Source organism: Peromyscus maniculatus, chromosome 11, assembly GCF_049852395.1.
Source record: "Peromyscus maniculatus bairdii isolate BWxNUB_F1_BW_parent chromosome 11, HU_Pman_BW_mat_3.1, whole genome shotgun sequence".
Taxonomy (NCBI): Eukaryota; Metazoa; Chordata; class Mammalia; order Rodentia; family Cricetidae; genus Peromyscus; species Peromyscus maniculatus.
The window spans coordinates 31,202,813-31,216,175 of record NC_134862.1 but is presented as its reverse complement, the minus strand read 5'-3'; the positions used below and the strand labels follow the sequence as shown (position 1 = coordinate 31,216,175).

The window sequence follows — 13,363 nt, the reverse complement described above, 5'->3', positions numbered from 1 at the left end:
CTTATTAGCATATAATAAGCCAATCAAACAGAATTAATAAATTCAGGTTTAATGAACAGAGCAAAGCAACTCCTGGGTGACCCCAGGAGGGCAGGAGAGGAATCATGTGGCAAATACGGCTACCAGGTCTTAAGTGGCCTGTAGGCATGGTCTGGAGCAGGCCCTGGGGGAGAAGTTGACCCTTGGTGGGCTTTTTGAGGGGACAGGGTCTGGAACGGGAAGAGTGAGTCCTGATCATGTAATGGGCCCCAAGCTGGAGATCAACCTCCCAAACCTTTTGGATATATAGGGATGCTGATAGGGCTTCCACCTAAACAAGAATGTGGTCCAGGTTACTAGCTCAAACAAGACTAAGGTCAGTGACAGCAGAAAATATTCAATGACTTCATCCAATGATTTTATAGACTTCTCGGAGACTCATCCAAGAACGTACATTTCCTCATTATAAAACCAGTTCACATTTGTAGCTCCTAAATCAGGGAACTTTGATATATTTTTATTGTCAATTTAGCATGTTAAGACAATCCTGACAGATGGGTCTACATGAGAACTCAATGTAGCTAATCCCTCATTGAGGTTCTCTTCCCTGGTGATTCCAAGTTGTGCAGACAGTTAAGCTAAGCATCACCCCTAGGGTAGTGCTTCTCAAAGTGCTGTGGTGGTTTGAATGAGAATGGCCCCATAGGCTTCCATAGTTCAAGACTTCATCCTCAGAAACTGAGAAGGATAAGAGATGCGGCTTTATTGAAGGAAGTGTGTCACTGGGGTGTGGGATTTGAGGTTTCAAAAGTCTTATGCCATTCACAATTAGCTCTTTCTGCCTCCTGCTTATGGGTCAGGGTGTGAGGTCTTAGCTGTTTCTGCCACCAGGCCTTTGCTCTGCCATCATGGACTCCAGCCCAATGAAACCATAAGCCAAATTAAACACTTTCTTTTAAAATTTGTCTTAGTCATGGTGTTTTGTCATAGCAATAGAAAAGTAACTAAGACAGTGGCCTTTGTAGCTTTTTTTTTTTTTTTTTTTTTTGTGGGCAGGACTATATTCTCAATGTTCCACAATTTCACAAGCCAATCTTGAAATGATATGATTTGAACAACATAACAACCTTCAAATATTAGCTGCTCTGGATCATGTAGAATCAATTTGAACAAGATATTGCCACATAGTTTCTCTGAAAATTGGCTTCTAGCCAGGCCTGATGGCATTTGCCTTTATTTCCAGCACTTGGAGGCAGGGGGATTACAAGTTCAAGGCCAGCCTGAGTAACACAACAAACAATCCTCTTTTCAAATGAACAAATGAACCAGATGAAGGAAAACAGATTTTTTAAGGGAATGTAAATTGCCATGTGTTTTAAATAAAGACCAAATAACGGTCGGGTAGAGTGTGTGAACAAGGGTTTGATAAAGGGATTGGTGAGAGATCAAGCCACCACAGGGCACTGGATGAAAATCACCTTTTATTTCCAAAGAATCTAGACAAGACCTGTTACTTCAATATTCACGTTGCACAACGTCATGAAAATGTCTTGTACATTAGTTATTTGAAGTTTCTATGTGCTTCATGCAAGTGCTCTGAAAGGGTTTCTATATGTTTATGAGCTTAAGCCTAAGAATTTTTTTAATCTAAATTTAAATTTAGAGCAGTGTCACTACAGTAGGTTTAAGTAATATTATAATCAAAATAGCTTAAATCAAAACTATAAAAGTCATTCTTGTGGAAACACTAGGGGACAGTGGCAGGACATTTCCATTATATTTCTGAGTGCATTGTGCAGCATTCTTAAATATTAAGCTAGCTTTTAAATTTGTACTCTATGGCTGTGTATCATCTACTAAATTTGCAGTGACTCCAGGGTCTGTCTTGGAAGTATTAAAACTCGTACGGGTAATCATGAGTTGACTGTGTTTAAAATCACTGCAGCTAGATAATAATCTTATTGAAATATTTCAGTATAGCAAGGTCAGGAGTTTTTCCTTCTTTATTTATAATATCTTTTTCTTAAAAAAAATTATATGTAGCATGCCCCTGGTACAAGGTGTGGCTTCAAAAACCCACTAATAGCCAGTGATTCCACAGCGTGATATCTCCACCCCCTCCGCCCCCCCCCCCCCCGTGTGTGTGTGTGTGTGTGTGTGTGTGTGTGTGTGTGTGTGTGTGTGTGTGTGTTATATAAGGAGGCCAGAAGATATCCTCAAATGTCAATCATTCCGGGTGCTTTCCACATTGCTGCTTTGGAGGCAGAGACTCTCATTGGTGTGAAGCTCTGTAATTCAGCTAGGCTGACTGGCAGTAAGCCTTAGACATCCACCTGTCTCCACCTTCCCTGTAAGCACATGCCACCACACCTGGCTTTTTATGTGGGTTCTGGGGCTGGAACTCTGGTCCTCAAGCTTTTAAGTCCAATGCTTTACCAACTAAACTATCTTAGGATCTTAATTTCTGGGCATATTTGCTCACTTGAGTTGTAGATTCACATTTCCAGGGCTCTCGAGGGCATTTCAATCTGAACATTCAAAGTCCTTCAGAGTCCTTCAGGCCCGCCCTCAGCTCTGACTTCTTGATCTAAACCACCAGGGCTGTTCCTCTGAGCTTCTCTGGCTCAGAACTCGGAGGACACTTCCACTCAGTTCCCCTTGTCACTCTAACCTCCGTGGCCAGTTAGCACTGCCAACCCTGTGACCTCTGCCATTGCCTCAGTGAATGCTTGCACCATCTCCCAGCTGACACTTGCAATCCTGCCACCCTCCATGCCCTGCCATTGGTCACCTTCCACACCGGCCTCGATTAAAGCAGCGCATGTCTGCTCTCCGGGGGAGCTCTCAGTTAGCTTGTGTCTGTTTCTGTGAGCCGGACCGAGCCAGACCGGCTTGCTTTACTGACAACTCTGCTTCCCTAGGCGATCTTATCGAAGGTAAGAGCTCTCTCTCATTTACTTCTGTGTCCAGGTGAGTTTCCGGCTGCTCACTGTATGCGGTTGTTGACAGGGCTGTGCAGAGTAGCTAAGAACACAGGCACTGGAACTGAACGGATGTGTGTTCAATTGCTGCCTCCTCGGCTACCTTTTCTATTGCCAAATAATGCCAGACAAACTTAGACGAAGCCAGGGCTTCTGAGTTGTGCCCGCATTAGTGTTTCTTCAGAAATACATTAGGATTATACAAGGACTTTATTGAAAGAGCCCAGGTCTGTCCTTCAGCTAATTAAATTGGAATACATAGAGGGTCTAGCTGGGGTCCTAAAAAGATGTCATGCACAGCACACACACATTACTTCGATAAATTTACAGGTGGTCCTAATACACAGTCAGGGTTGGGAACTACTCTGGTATCTAATTCAGAAGGTTTTGAACACATGGTATAAGAGTGAATTTAAAGGCTGTGGAGATGGTTTGGTAGTACAATGCTTGCCTTGCAGGTGTGAGGAGGAGTTTGATCTGAATAGAAGTAGTTACTGAATAGAAAAATGGACATATTCTGTCTTTAATGTTTGGGTGCTTTTAATTTGGGTAAGATTTCCAAGTGTCTGGTTCGCAGAAACTGAGAATCTGGCTTAGTGAAGCAACACCAGGAAGCAATGATTAAAGTTAAGTGGACCAGTATCTCCCTCCAGTGACCTTTGCTGATGTTTGCTTGTATTAGGTACAAAGTTTTTATTCTTTCTAACTTGCCTAATGGTCTGTTCCATTGAAAGAACAAACAATATGTAACATAGGGCTGAGGGAGCAGAACTATCATATCACTGATATTTCTAACAGTTAAAAGGACTTTAAAAGCCAGGCATGGTGGTGCACACCTTTAATCCCAGCACTCCAGAGGCAGAGGCAGGTGTATCTCTGTGAGTTTGAGGCCAGCCTGGTATACAAAGCAAGTTCCAGGACAGCCAGGACTGTTACACTGAGAAATCCTGCCTCAAAACCAACCAACCAACCAACCACCAAAACAAAGAAAAAAAGAACTGTAAAAATCACCGGGATCATTATTTCACTTAATAGCTATAAAAAAGAAAAACCTAGAAAATGGACATATTGGACATGATTACATACATGCAGTCAGTGCCTAGATACAGCTGAGGTTACAAAAAAAAAAAAAAAAAAAAAAAAAGAATCACCAGCAACCCAGTGGCACAGAAGTAACTTCAAAGTAATCCAAAGTAAGTATGATTTCACCACCCACTTAATTCATATCCTGACAGCAGTTCACTTGGGATTGAACTTGGCAAAAGAATTTTAGGGAGGATGGGTTTATTTTGGCTTACATTTTGAGAGGACACAGGCCATCACCATAGGAAAGGCATGGCCTTGGGTGTGAGGTCACACTGAATGTGCAATAAGGAAACATGAGTGTGGATGCTCAGTGAGCTTTCTCCTATTTATTCAGCTCAAGCCCCCACTTCAAGGAATGGTGCTGCCCACATCCAGTGTGCTTCTTCCTTCTTTCCTTAAACATCTCTGGAAATTCCTCTTTAGACATACACCCAGAGGTGTTTCTATGACGATTCTAAATCCCGTCAAGTTGACAAAGATGATTAACCATCACTTGTGTGTGTAAACAGAGGCGGAGTTTTCTGTCCCGATCGCCCAGTCCCATATAAACACACAAAAGCTTATATTAATTACAAACCAGTTAGCTCTGGTTTATTATGAACTAGCTCTTACATTTAAATTAACCCACTTCCGTTCATCTATGTATTGCCATGTAGTCATGGCTTTACCAGTCCTCTGGTATCTAGCTTCTTGGGCAGCTGCCTAGCGTCTCTCCCTCAATTCCACCCTCCTTCATCCCAGTCCTCAGTTTGATTGTTCCACCTAACCTTATCCTGCCTTGCCACAGGCCAAACAGCTTTATCAACCAGTGCATGTCAAACATAATCACAGAGTGCAGAAGGATCATCCCACAGCATGTGTGCTTTTATTTTTCCTTATAAAATTCTTCATCTGTACAGCACAATTAGCTCAGATCTTCATATACTATGCATTAAAAACATGCAGGGATTAAATTAAGAGTTAGAGAAAAACATTAGAAATATAAGAAAGGTCGTATTAATACATGCTGAGAATGCTGGGCCAAGTTTAGTTTCTCTCTTAATTTTCAGAAACAAACGTGATAAAAGGGCCAGAAACAGTAAAAAAAAAAAAAGTACATCTGATTGTTTGCCATTTCAAAGAACAACAGCACAATAACAAAGGCATCTAACGAATAGCAGTTACTTTAGGTGCATATTTCCTACAAAATTCTCCTTAAGACCAACGTAATCAGACTACAGCGGTAACATATTTTTGGCCGGGCCCTCAAAAAAGTGGAACAGCCCAGTGAGGGGAGGTAATCAAGACAGATTTTGGTATTGGGTTTCAAAAACACACCAAAGAGGAATGTATTGAGGGGCAGGGAGTATGATCAAAATACATTGCATACATGCATGAATTTTTCTTTTTGAAATGTGATTTTTTTTTGAGGATTTCATACAATGTTAATTTGATCATATTTATCACCTACTACCTCCCCACATCTCCCAGATCCACCCTCCACGTCCCCACACGAACTTGGAGTCCTCAAAATTTTCAAGGAAATAAAACAAAACAAAACAGTACTTCCCTGTATCATTTTTCTTCCAAAGCAAAAGTTCATCTGCACAGTCTCCAAAGATCTGCTCACCTTCTAATGACTGGTTCCATTTCTAAAAGGAAGGTCTGGCAGGCAGCTCTCAGTGAGGCCAGCCTGGTCTACTTAGGTGGTTTCAAACCAGCTACATAGTGTGACCCTGTCTCAAAAAGAGGATGTTCTTTAATTCAAAGGAGATGAGGATTTCGACAGTTAAGGGGTGTTAAGGTTTTGTGTTGCTTGTTCTTTGGTGCAAATCTCTATAGAGCCGGGCAATGAGAACAGCTGCCTTTAGTACGTGCTCAGAAAGGATATTGAGGCCCGACTCCAGGGAGGGAGGGAGCGGAAGGCGAAGTGTGCAGAACCCTCCACCTTGCTCGCCAGGGAGGCCCACGCAGAGGGCGGGGTCTCGGGCCGCGCGTCCGTGCGTGCGTCTGTGCACGATTCCCCTCACTCCGCCCACAGAGCCGAGGCGCCCGTCAGAAACCTTGACTGCGGAGTCCGCCAACAACAGCCGATTCCGCAGCTTCGCATCCCAGACAAGGTCCCCGCCTCCCTCCAGCCCGGAGTGTCCCGCAGACCGGAAGTCCTTTTGCCCCGTCTTTAGGGGCGCGCAGCCGCAACCGGAAGCTCCTCTGCCCCTACCTTCTGCGCGCAGCGCCCGGTCCGCGCAGGCGCAGTGCGGCTCCGGCGGAGCTGTGGGAGGGGAGTAGGTCCGGGGGCCGGTCCCTGAAGATGGCGGAGGCGGGGGTGAATTGGGGGTCTCCCGGCGGAGCGCAGGTGAGCTTATCTGGAAGGGGACGGCTGGAGGAGCGCGGTGGCTTCCGGGGAAGAGGAGCTGTGTCTGCTTTGACGTTGCAGGCTGGGCATCCTGGTGGCAGGTGTTGGGGGATCCAGGACCCGCAGGTGGGGCCTGCTGGGCGAGGGCACCCGGTTTACCTGGAGAGAGGTCGGCGGGCTCTAGGAGGGGGCAGCGGGCCCGGGGTGGGGTGGGGGGCAGGCTCGGGGCAGGGGCTCCGAGGTCTCCGGACGGAGGAAGAGTGCCCGAGTGGAAGACGGCTGGAGGACGGCGGGAAGGGTGACCCTGGAGGTCTGTTTGGGGACAGAGATGGGCAGGCTGCTGTCTAGCGTACACCTGACAGGGTTTGGATGACTTGTAGCCAGGGAGAAAGACTCGGGCTTGTCGAGGGGATGGGTCGAAATTATTAGGTAACATAATCGTAGTGAGTTTAGAATCTACCGACACAAGAGGACACTCAGTTACTCAGAGTAGGGATTTGGGATCGGAAGTGAAACCCTTTTAGGTGGATCAGTGGGGTCAGCCAGAGAGAGCCCTTGCCAGGGCCTCGGAAGTCGGTTGGTGACAGTAATTGGGGTCTTAGGGTCGTTCCGTGGGGATGAGCAGCCTGGTAAAGGAAAACAGTGCCTTGCTGAGGATGGGGCTAGGGACGTGGAGAGGGTGTTAAAACTTGAGTGAAAATAACTCGAGTCCGGTTAATGTTGGGAAAAGTTGTTCGGGGGTGGTGTTAGCTATGTCGTGTGTGTGTGTGTGTGTGTGTGTGTGTGTGTGTGTGTGTGTGTGTGTGTGTGTGTGTGTGTGTGTGTGTGTGTGTGAGATAGACCCTGAAGGGCTCGCTGTTTTGTAGGATTGGTGAGGAAATTCTTGGAGCTAGAGCAAATAGGCTTGACAGTTGGGCCCCTGAAGCTGGCTAGCATCGGCATCGCAGGGAAACTGACCGTGCCAATGAAAGACAGGCTCCAGTCCTGGGTACAAAAAAAAAATAAAGGCTGCCATGCCATGTGTCCCGTTTCTACCCCACCCCCCTCGCCTTTGGGGTTTGGCCCTGATGGTGAACCACTGAATGAAAACGAATAAAGGGGTGCCCCTTACTCATCAGTGCCCCGTGGGGAAAAAACAATGAGCTGGTGTTCTCCTGTTTTCTTCCTCCATTCTTTTTCTGGATTTGTAATCCTAGTGGTTTTATTTGTTTTCATGGTACTCAGCTCAACAATCTCTTATGGAATGACCAGTCTGTGAATCATTTATTTGTATTTGGGGAAAAGGTTGATGCTTTTTAAACTGATAATTGTGTTTTTAGATGAGGACATTGAAAAGGAAAAGACAATGTGCAGTTCAGTAAGAATAGTGTTTTCACTGTTTCTAGAAAATTACACTCAAACAGTAGAGTGACATTTTCAAGGACTAAACTTTCTGTTTAAAGCAGTAAGCTATGCGACTGTTGCTTGCCTAGATTTTTCTGTATTTGGGTTTTAATGTGGAGAGAAAAGAGCTTCGATAGACTCAGGGAATACTTTTTTCTCTCCAGAGTTCAAATGCGTCTAGGCTGAGAGTCTTATCTATGTCCTTTTATTTAAGGAGGGCTAAACCATGTGGTTGAATTGTGTTTTTGTAATGCTGGTGCTTGTTCTGTTTTGTGAATGTTGTTTTAATGAGCGCAGCATGTGTTGAAAAAAAAGGGCGGTAGTAATTTACCTTTATTGTTTGGTGATGTGTCTGACTCGGTCCCTGAAGAGGCAGTCATCAGCGGATGCAAAAAACTTACCTATGTGACCACTAATTTCTGGAAAATGAATAATCTTGTTTGCTTATAATTGTTAAAAATCAAATGGTTCTTAAGTTACTAGATTTTAACCAGGTGTGAGGGTGCATGCCTGAAATCCCAGTTCTTGGGAGATGGAGGCAGGAGAATCAGAAGTTCAAGGTCATCTGTGGCTATGTATTGAGTTTGAAGTCAGCCTGGGCTAATGAGACCCTGCTTCAAAGACAAACAAAACAAAACAAAACACAACACAAAACAACAAAACAAAACAAAACAAAAACAAACAACAACAAAAACAAAGCCTAGACTCCAACTGGTTGTTGCTCTATTTCGTTTGTGTGGTTTTTTTTTTTTTTTTTTTTTTTCAAATGCTTATTACCTGTAAGTTATTTTGGGGGCCACCATAAACTTCTATTTACTTGTAAAATGCCTAGAGTTACTTATGCCTCTCTTTTGTCTGAAAGTAATGGCATCAGTCCACTAACACGAATCACACGGGACAGTGTTTTTCCAGCTTTGATAATTTGTCATGGATCTTGCCCAAACTGTGTGAACTATTATTCTGTGTTCATTCATATACTTTATGGGAATTGCAGATCAGGGCTCAAGGTAGAATACTGCCTCTCCTCTGGTAAGTTTTCTCTTAGATTGTGCAAAGCGTTGTTTTTTAGTTAATAGTAGCTCATGAATAGGACCTTAAAAGCAGTTTCTTGTGGGTCACCTACGTTGTTCATGAGGTGTTTGTGAAGGGCAGAGGAGGGGACTCTGTTCACGGAGGCTGCCAGGTTGGCCCGAATATGGCTACCTGGTAACAGCTTGACCATCTTGCAAAGTTACCCAGCCTATTTGAAGCCTGGTTTGGTGGCCCAAGTCTGTAATCCCCACACTCTGGAGGACAAGGAAGGAGAATCAAGAGATCTGAGGTCAGCCTTGTCTACATAGTGAAATCTTGTTTTAAACAACAAAACAAAACTATAAATTAACCTATCTGACTTTGTACAATGGGAATTAAAAACACCTGCCTATTTATTAACATTGACTCATCAGGAGCCGTTGAGGTATTATGCTTTAAAATTATTTGTAATAATCTAAGTTTTTTGATAAAATTAAGAAATTCGGAGAACCAAATTTCCATTTGATATAAGTATAATATTTAAATACATGGCTACATTTGTTTTAAGAAAATGTGAATTGCTAAAGGAACTTTAAAATAAATTATGCTACATTTGTTCCCAGAGCCTTTAAAATACCCCACCCTCCTAGTGCAATACAGAGATTATAAGCATGCTTTTTTAAATGTATTTTAATTTTTTATTTATTATTGCTGTTATCATCAGTGTATCTGTGGGGGAGAGACAGCACACGTGTGGATGTTGGGACAACTTTTGAGGAGTTGATTATTTTTTTCCACCTTGGGCTTCTGGATCTGTTACCTCGGAGCCACCTCACCAGCCCATTAAACATGGTTTTCTTCTAATAGGAACCTCACTATTGTCTAGGAGGTAGTGGAGATTTTTCTGGGATTTCCTGTCTCTTTGACCAACCTGGTTATTGTACGTATTTATATGTAATTGTCATGGAAAGATCCAGAAGCGGCCCCTGCTCCCCGAATGCGGTGCTGCACTGCTCTTGGTTGTGTTCTGAGGCAGTGCCTCATGCCTCCATGTCTAGCTTTGAACTTACTGTGTAGCTAACAGCAGCCTTGAGTTCCAGATCTTCCTGCCTCCACCTCTCAAGTGCTGGGATTGTATCCCTGCACCAGTATGCCCGGCTAAATTCACTCTTTCCTGGAGTTGTTAATTCACCTGAAGACTTTGGGACTCTATTGAAGTGAGTGAGAACTGTTAAGTTGATTGTGTTCCCCTCCTCCCTCGCTCCCTCCCTCCCTTCCTCTCTCCCTCTCTCCCTCTCTCCCTCTCTCCCTGCCTTCCAGCCTTCCTGCCTCCCTCTCTTCCTCAACAGGTTTGGGCCACCACACCGGCCTGCCTGCCTGGCTTGATAGCCCATTGTTGACTGTGGATACTGGAGAATTTTGAGTATGTGTATGAACTCTGAAAAAATGCATACATATACATTTTTGTTTTTACTTTGCATGGACTAGATGGTCTCCTGGCCCCCTTCCAGTCCTTAAATTTTAGGACATTGATGGTGAAGTATTGTAGCCTTTATTTTTGTCCCTGGTAATTATATATCATTGTGCTGTGATGTAACCACAGTTAGTCCTTTGGTTCTGCTTCAAATAAACATGAAACAAATGCTGTGTTCTTTTTCAAGAAGACTTGTGGGGGTGAAGTAGGAACTGGAGAAGGGCTGCCAGGAAAGGTCAAATAAACAGCAGTGGAAAGAACACAAATGAACGGCTCCCAAGGTCTTCAGGAGACCGGCAGGATGAGGAAAGAGTCTCTGGTAATCAGCAGCTCCATTGGAGGACAGAACCTCCCTCAGGGGATTGGGAAATACTGTGGGTACAATTTTGGGTATCACAAACCGGGGAGGCCTGCATTTAGTGGCCAGGAGCCAGGGATGCTAAATAATATGCCAGGCTCAGAACAGTGTCCACACAGCAAGAGATCGCCTGACCTAAACTCACCAAGGCTTCACTGGCAGTTTCTGGCCAGCTCTCTCTGGAAATGGATGGGACTAGCTAATTAAAGTAATTAATTTTTCTAAAAATACTGTTGAACCAAAGGTATATGTTGCTGTTAATTCCAGTTTGGAAAGATTCATAGGCAGAACAAGCGGTTTCTTGACTGTTACTCATGCTGTGTGGAGGGCTAAGATGGCTATACCTGTTTAGAGTCTAGGCAGGAGAGTGGTTGGTCGCATGCAGTGTGGAAGGGAGCCATTTGTGGTGTTTTGTTTGTTTTCTTGTTGTTATTTTATACTTTAAAGCATCTTTTTCACCTTGATGTAGAGATGTATATTTCTATTCCATAGGGCTGGAGAGATGGTTCAGATGGAGTGGACTTGAGCCTCAGCACTGCACAGTTGGATTTGGTAGCACATATAATCTCAGCTCCAGGAGTAGGGGTACATTCATAAGGGGGTTGGTGGAGGTGGGAGGATTTAAGACCAACCTTGGCTAGCCTGTGCTATGTGAAACCCCACCTTAAAAAAGAAAAAAACAAAAAACAAAGCTTATTGTTTAAGTGTTCATTAAATGGGATTGAAAATTATAGGTTTTCTGTTTCATAATAGCAATTTCTTTAAAAGTTTCTTATTACACTTATGTATTGTGTGTGTGTCTGTGTGTCTGTGTGTGCTTACATGTGTGGGTATGCACATGCCACATGTGTGTGGAGTTCAGAGGACAGTGTGCAGGAGTTGGTTCATTCTGTCTACCACATGGATTCTGGGAACCAAACACTGTCATCAGCCTTGGTGGCAAGACCCCTTACCTACTGAGCCATCTTGCTGAGCCCATAATGGCTGTGGACCATATATAAGCACCACTCTGAAATTGAGACATGGAGTTTTGTTCCAAAATTTATGTTTAAGGTAGTTTGAAAATTAGAAACTTAGAGGCAGTATATTTTAGATGATTAGATTTGCCTTTTCAAAGGACTTCTGAGCTGAGCCCAAGAGAGTTTGACCCTAGAAGAATGAACCTGACTTCACCTATGTGGTGCACCTATCCCTGTGGGCTAAGCAGGAAGATTGCTGCATGCAGAGATACAGTGGGGATCTGATGGTGAATAAGAGCGATGTAAAAAGTTTATAACCCATAAAGCAGCTCTACAGATAATGACGAGGTAGCTGTTGGAAGTTCTGTCTGTGTGAGATGGCTCAGCAAAGCTAAGCCTGTGCTAAGTCTGACAACTTGGGTTTGATTCCGCAGGACCCACGTGGTGGGAGAGGAGCCCGGCATCCACGGTTGTCCTCTGATTTCCACATGTGCACTGTGGCAAGCCTGCCCACTCACATAGTCACTAGACGTGCCGCTTAGGTACTGACTTAGAGAGAAGCCCAAGATACAGTGTAGTCGATTAAGATGAAAATAAATGAAAAAGCAAAATGCCAACCTAGTGTTTTCACATTTCAAAACTGTTAGCATTCAGTGAGAGCAAGGTGCATGGCCGTTTGAGAAGCTCACCGTCATGGAGAAAGCAAGGGAGTTGGACGATGGGTTTGATTCAAGCTATGCTTCTTACCAGGTGCATAGACTTAACCTTTCTTTGCTTGCCTCACTTGTAACTATACTTAGCTCTCAGGGTTGTTGTTATTATTTTAGTTTTTGAGACAGTGTCACAGCCCAGGATGGTCACACGATCCTCTAGGGATATTGTGAGGGTTAAGTGAGTCACCTGTGTCAGGTGCTTGGAAAGGGACATGCAAAGTCTCCCACGTGATTTAACACAGGTGAAGGATCACTGCATTGACAGATGAGTTTGTGTTACTGCAAGGAAATACTGAAGGCAGGCTAACTTTGTAGGAAAACAGGTTATTTTATTCACCATTCTGGAGAGCCAAGGGCACATCTGGCTAGCACCAGTTGTGCTCTGGGAAGGATCTTGAAGGCAGGAGTGTGGGAGAAAGGGTGAGATCACATTACCAGCTAGGGAGAAAAGGGGCTGAGGTCTCAGTCTCTTCCCTCCCAGGGCAGTGCCCCCAACTAGCCCAAGAACATTCTTTTGGTGTGTGTGTCTCTTTAAAAGATGTCTGATAGCCCGGTTTGGCCTCTATAGCTTTCTATGGAGTTGAGGGTGACCTTGAATTCTCGATCATCACCATAAATGTGCCAAAGCCAGGCTGCCCCACCACCACCTCTAGGTTAGATCTTACCTCTTAGAGATCTCATCATCACAATGAGGCCTAAACTGCCAACACAGCAGTCCTGGAGAGACCCCAGCTGGACCCCAGTAGTCACTTTTGTTAAGGAGTGAACGAACACTGAACCTTACCCTCAGAAGTAGTTACTGGGTTGTGTTGCACATTTGATGCCTTTCCTTGGCTTCCTCGGCTTCCTCATCACAGTTACCCCGTGGTCGCAACACTTGGCTGACCACACTGCTGTGGGTTGGGGGCACAGCTGTGGTCCTGGGAAGAGTGGCTGAGGTCTGGCTTTCCTGGCTGGTATATGTGTAGGTGGGTGCTTGTTGGGTTGGTTTTCAAAAGACGCTTCGGTGCAAAAATTCAGCAATGTAAGCATTAAACACGGGGATGGGTCCTTTTGTTCTGTGGACACTGTCCTCATGAGCAAA

The 13,363-nt window shown here is 44.4% G+C and overlaps 1 protein-coding gene across 3 annotated transcripts in view; it reads left to right on the top strand.

The window, feature by feature from the left end:
* The first annotated feature begins 2,775 nt into the window (after positions 1-2,775).
* Insig2 (insulin induced gene 2) overlaps positions 2,776-13,363 on the top strand; it is a 28,538-nt gene continuing 17,950 nt past the window's right edge. The window contains exon 1 of one of the 3 annotated variants that reach the window (XM_015999389.3): positions 2,776-2,915. The gene's annotated coding sequence lies outside the window, so the exon portion shown is untranslated. Of the gene's footprint in view, positions 2,916-6,249; positions 6,382-6,404; positions 6,508-13,363 lie in introns of those variants that run through there. The other 2 variants (XM_076547249.1, XM_042258015.2) reach the window with 2 other exon arrangements.